The sequence below is a fragment of the Globicephala melas genome, chromosome 15 (assembly GCF_963455315.2).
Source record: "Globicephala melas chromosome 15, mGloMel1.2, whole genome shotgun sequence".
Lineage (NCBI taxonomy): Eukaryota > Metazoa > Chordata > Mammalia > Artiodactyla > Delphinidae > Globicephala > Globicephala melas.
The window spans coordinates 544881-550880 of NC_083328.1; the positions used below are offsets into that span (position 1 = coordinate 544881).

The 6000-nt window shown below is 58.6% G+C and overlaps 1 long non-coding RNA gene across 1 annotated transcript; it reads right to left on the reverse strand.

The window, feature by feature from the left end:
* Window positions 1-1258: 1258 nt before the first annotated feature.
* LOC115850411 (uncharacterized) lies at window positions 1259-5123 on the reverse strand. The gene is made up of 4 exons (XR_009559075.1): window positions 4960-5123; window positions 4812-4864; window positions 2899-4730; window positions 1259-2019 (listed from the first exon to the last, which is right to left on the reverse strand). It is a non-coding gene; the product is annotated as an uncharacterized lncRNA (long non-coding RNA).
* Window positions 5124-6000: the final 877 nt, after the last annotated feature.

A 6000-nucleotide genomic window follows, 5' to 3' on the forward strand; every position in this document is an offset into this window, starting at 1 on the left:
GCAGGCCCCCGCAGGAGCGCCGATCACGTCGAGCGGCGAGCCACCCCTGGTCGCTTGGCCCCGCCCCTCGCCCTATAGGGCCCGCCCTCACCACCAGGGCCCCACCCCCGGGCTCTAAAAGGCCCGGACCCTCTGCCAATTGCTCTGCGGGACCCTATGACCCTAAGGGCAACCCAGCGGCAGAGGGTCCAGCCGTCACCCCCTCACGATGAGGAAATGGAAGTTCAGAGACGTTCAGCAACTTGCCCAAGGACACACAGCAGACTTGCACGGTCCTGCAGGCTGTGCCTATGGGTCTCTGTATCCCCGAGAGTCTGCAGGGGCTTCTCCCCACTGGGCACCAGGGCCTAATCCTGGTGCTTGCCTGGTGAGAAGGAAGGAGCGTTAGCTTCCTGCGGCTGCCGTAACAAAGTGCACGCTCTGGGCGGCTTAGAACAACAGAAATTCCCTCACAGTTCTGGGGGCCAGTCGTCTGAGATTGGAGCGTCCACTCCTGGCCTCTCCCATCCCTGCTGGTGGGTTGCTGGCTTGTGGATGCATCACCCTATCTCTGCCTCATCACGTGGCAGCTCCCTGTGTGTCACTGTCCAAATCTCCTCCTTTTATGAGGACGCACTTGTATTGGGTTAGGGCCCACCCCGATGACCTCACCTTAACTAATTACATCAGCAAGGACCCTGTTCCCGGAAAGGTAGGGGAAGCTAGGACTTCAACATATGAATTTGGGGACACAATTCAACAGATAAGAGAGTAAAAATGCATCATAAACAGGAAAGCCCCTGGTGGTCATTTATTATTGTTGTTATGACAACAGTAACAACAGGGAAAGCGCTCAGTGGGGACCCCAGCTCTCCCCAGCCGAGCCCCTCCCAGCCCTGCACCCTGGGCAGAGCCTCTGGCTTTCATCTGGGTGACGGGGAAAGTGGGCGGCTGCCCGCCCAGCACACCCTGTTGTCTGTGATTCTGCCCTGAGCTCCAATCCCCACCTGCATAACAGTCACTGGCACCCACCGTGTGCCAGGCCCCAGACGTAAGCACAGAGGGGCCTTAGCATCACAGAGTCACCACTGGCCCCTCTGGACAAGCTTTCCTCCCCCCAGGCCCTGCCCCTTGTAATGTCAGGAGCTTGCCAGCCAGTCCCAGCAGCCCCTCCCCCACAGGCCTGCCCCCTTCCAGGGCTGACTTGGGTGCCCCCTCCTCCAGAAGGCATCTGCTTGCCTCCACCCACTTGAAGCCCGCCCCCCCACCCGTGGTGCCCTCCACCGGATCTCTGTGCCTGAGGCTGGATTCTCTGTCCAGAGCCAGCACAGAGCTCCACCAAACGTTTGTGGGCCGACAACAGGGGTCTGCAGGGAGAGCCCATCCCGTTGTCTGGGCCTTGGTCGACCTGGGGCTCTGGGCCCACTTAAAACTACAAAAGGAAGATTGTACCTGTTCCTGCCGTATTAACAACCAACCGTTCACACCGCTGGGGCCAGGGGCCGCACACTGGGTTATTCATTAATATGTTTCCAGGGCTGGTGAACAATGGAAGCTTTTATTACCCAGCAAGTAGCACTTTTCCACTTGACTAGATCGTACCACTTAGCAGTAAAAGGAACAGCCCATCCCCACCAGGGCTGCCCGTACCTCTCCGTCTGGCGGCCCTGAGGGACCAGTGAAGCACCAGAGGCCCAGTGACCTGGAGGTGACGGCCAGCTTTTAACTGACATGTCTGTACCTGACAAGCGGTTATTGCTTTGTAGGAGATGTTTAGCAGTGCACAGATTTGAAAATTGGGGAAGGAGCTAATGTTTTTGGAACCCCTCTTACGCGCCGGGCTGTTTCGTGTGGGGTCACGGGGCCGGGAACAGTGCCCAGAACACAGTAGGTGTTCTGTTAATATTTTTTGAAGAGGGAATCCGCTGGCGGTCCAGTGGTTAAGACTCCGCGCTTCCACTGCAGGGGGCGCAGTTTCGATCCCCGGCAGGGAAACTCAGATCCCACATGCTATGTGGTGCGGCCAATGAATCGATCAATCTATAAAAATAAAAAAATATTTTTGTAGAATGAGCATAGTTGGGCAGGTATTATTACCCTCATGTCACACGCAGAGACAGAGAGGCCAAGCCCCTTGGCTTGAGGTCAAGAGACGCCACCGAAATGAGAAGCCCGTGCACCGCAACGAAGAGTAGCCCCTGCTCGCCACAACTAGAGGAAGCCTGTGCGCACAGCAAGGAAGGCCCAACGCAGCCTAAATAAATAAATAAATAAAATTAATTTATTAAAAAAAAATGTTACACAGCATTGCCTCCGCCGTGGTCACAAGCTCCCACCCAAATTCAAGGGCAGGGCCCCTGCTCTCCACGGGCGGAGGGCAAGTTATATGAAGAACTTATGGGCTGGGTGCTGTCATTGCAACATGCCGTCTGCCTCAGCTAACAAGTGGATGGAAGCGCTGAGTGTGGAGCCAGGTGTGTGCAACTCCAGACCCCTCTAGGGAACACCCTGAACCTCGGGTGTCAAGGCCAGGTGTGACCTAAGCCCCAGTAGGAGCCTGGCGACCCCTGGCCAGCGGGGGGCCTGGCCAATCAGGTCTGACCAGAACAATCCCCAGGCTTCTGCCTGAGCACCAGGACAGAGCCAGTGGAACTGCACACTGGACTGCGGCTAGGAGGACGCGAGCCTGGGCGGCCGGCTGTCGTCTGGCCACCGTGACTCGCCCCAGAGTGCAGCCAGCAGACCCAAGAGCAAGGAGAATTCATCCAAATCCTAATAACATCATCTGGTCCCTGGATCTACCCTTGCCTGAAACGAAGAGCTGATCTTCCCACTTTAACACATTCTGCTGTCAAAGTGTCATTTTCAAAAGGCTTTCAGCCAAACATATACTGAGCACGTGTCAGAATTTTATCTCACCCGTTAACAAGGTGAACGAGTCTAGATGGCAAGGCTGGTTCAAAGAAGAATGTCAAACCCTGACGGATCCACGTGCAGTCAGAGAAGGAGCTCCGGAACGAGGCTGCTGAGCTGGGCTCAGGAGGTAACGTCTACCATCGATGTCAGGTTAATGTCTTAACAGGACAATAAAGCCACAACCTTGCTTATCTTCTCCGCCAGACAGAAGTCACCTGCATGTTTATGGGGGAAAATCACCTGCACTTTTCCTATTTTCCGCAAGGTAACCTCCAGCTTCGTGGCACCTGGGCCTGGTCGATAGTAAATGGCAAGTCAAAGAAAGCAACCCTCCTGGGCCGAGCGACACCCGGCAGGCTGGTTAGACAGTGACCCCGTGAAGGGACACACGTCACCCATTCGCCTCGTTTCTGCGAGTGGGGTAATTTTCTGAACTCTGCTTCCACGGTCTCCTGGGCCTGCCCTAACAGGACCACAGCCTAGGGGGCTGCAAACACCATCAACTCACACCCTGTCAGCTCTGGAGGCTGGTGTCGCAGGGCCATCTCCCAACGGCGGCTCCAGCGGAGGGGGGGGTCCTTCCTGCCCCTTTCAGCTTCTGGGGCTCCCACGCTCCTTGGCTTGTGGCTGTGGCCCGCACCTCTGCCTCTGTCACTGCGCGAGGGGCAGGATGACCTCTCTAAAGACCCCCCCTCCAAACAAGGTCCTATTCTGAGGCTCTGGGTTGGTGTGAATGTCGGGGGGATGCCCTTCGACCCAGTGCCCTGCTCCAGCCACTTCGGGGTTTCTTCCCTATGAAGAGTCCCAGCAGGCACAGAACCCTTGGGTTCAGGTGATGCAATGCAGAGGCAGGGGGCCCTTCTGGACTCCAGGGTGTGGGCGCCACCTCAAAGTTCAGGGGTCACGAGCTTGAAAAATCACTCTTGTTGCCGAGAAAAGGGACCGGCTGGCCTGGAGCAGAGCTCAGGAGACCCCCCAGCATTTGGTGTCAGATATCGGGGGGCAGGAAATGAAGGCGCGGCGGTGACCAGGGACACCCGGAGGAGGCGGCTCCTCCTGAGGCCCTGCAGACGCGGGGGCAGGAGGGGCCTCACCTGGGGTGTGGGGCATCGCGGGTGCAGCTGCTTCCCCGGGTGGGAACGTTGCCAGATCTGACGAGAAGCAGCCCTTGGCTCGGGTAGCGCTGCCAGGAAGTTATCTTACAGCAGCCGGGCAGCTGTGCACAGGGACGGGCACACAGGTCTTTTTATTTTTTTTTTTTATAAATTTATTTACTTTTGGCTGCGTTGGATCTCCGTTGCTGTGTGTGGGCTTTTCTCTAGTTGCGGCGAGCAGGGCCTGCTCTTCGTTGCGGTGCGCGGGCTTCTCACTGCAGTGGCTTCTCCTGTTGAAGAGCATGGGCTCCAGGCGCGCGGGCTTCAGTAGTTGTAGCACGCGGGCTCAGTAGCTGTGGCACATGGGCTTAGTTGCTCCGCAGCATGTGGGATCTTCCTGGCCCAGGGTTCGAACCCGTGCCCCCTGCATTGGCAGGTGGATTCTTAACCACTGCGCCACCACGGAAGCCCCACACAGGCATTTTTAGCAGGAGGTTCGTAAGGGCCTGAGACGGACTGACGGACAGGCAGGCCCAGCCCGACGAGGCAGCAGTTACACAGTGGGAAGGAGGCCCCCGCTCGGTCCTGGCTACATCGTTACCGTAAAAATAAAATGCAGAGACTTTGGTTGATGGAGATGTTCCCTGTCCTGAACGTGGCGAAGGGTCCCGGGCTGTCTATGCATCTCAGCTCATTCAATTGTACGCTTCTACGTGCGCCGTTTACCGTACGTGAATAAACCTGTAAAAACAAAGCGTGTACACGACAGGGTGCATCTCTGAAGGATGCACGAGGAAGTGGTACGTCGGGGAGGGTGCTCACCTTGCTGAGGGACTTGCTGGACTTCCGGATTCTTTGCTGGTGTCTATCGCCTACTGGAATAGACAAATATCCCAACTAATACCTACATTCATCAGAGTCTGTGTGGGAGGTTGTAGTGGCTTCACTGGTGGCCCCACAAGAGATGTACCCGCCTGGCCTGGGCCGGTGTCACAAAGGGAAGGGTCTCCAGATGAGGCCATCCTGGATCAGGGCCGGCCGAGGGGCGCCAGCAGCCCTCTGGAGCTGGGAGACGAGCACCCCGCCTCGCCCCGAGGAACCAGCCCTGCCCACACCCACCACGCAGCTGAGGACACTTTCCTGCTGTCCAAACGCCCAGTTTGCTGCGGCCCCTGGACCTCACGCAGGCGGAGCCTGTGACACAGGTCGCTGGGAGGCTGGCAGGACCCTTTCCGAGGGCTGGGCGGGGGCGAGGGGGGCGAGGGGGGCGGGTGGGCGCAGCAGCTCTCTCTAGGAGTTTGTCTGCGAAAGGAGTGGAGCGTGAGGGAGGGATTTTATTATTGTCATTGTTGTTATTTCAGGGTGTGGGGCGGGGAGAAGGCGCTAGGTGAGCTGAGGAAAGGCGGCAGGGGGCTGGCGGTGCCGGAGAGATGCCCGCAGGCCCTGCCGGCGCCACCCCCCGCCTGTGGGGACTGCCAGGCTCGGGGCCCCGGGACGCTGCAGACAGAGCAGCGCGGGCGCCCCAGGGGACGGGCCCCGGAAAGCTCGGACTGGACCCTTTGAGAACCGTCCACCTCCCCTGTCCCAGACTCTTCTAGAACCTTGCTCCTCCCCCATCCATTCCCCCTTACCTTGGCTCCCCTCCTCCAAAGGTGACCCCAAGGCTAGGTCACAGGTCATAGATATCGGCTGTGGTCTCTGTCTCTCGGATACTCACTCTTGAAGCCTAAAAACACAAGTCCTCCCCCAGCCCCCCACCGGGTTCCAGAGGCTCGAGCCAGCTCCCCGCCCCGCCGGCCTCCCTCCTCCCCGGGGCCCCTGTGGTTCCCCCAGGATAATCTCCTGCCCTGTAGTTGGAGGACGACACCAGCAGCCCCAGTCCATCTTCCACCGAATCACTTCCCTGGGACCCGACGCACTCACATCCTGGGGCCTCACTGCCGACCCCCCTGCTCCGCCCCGCCCGTGACCTTCCCCCGCTGCGCACCCCGCGCTGGATGGGATGCCTCCC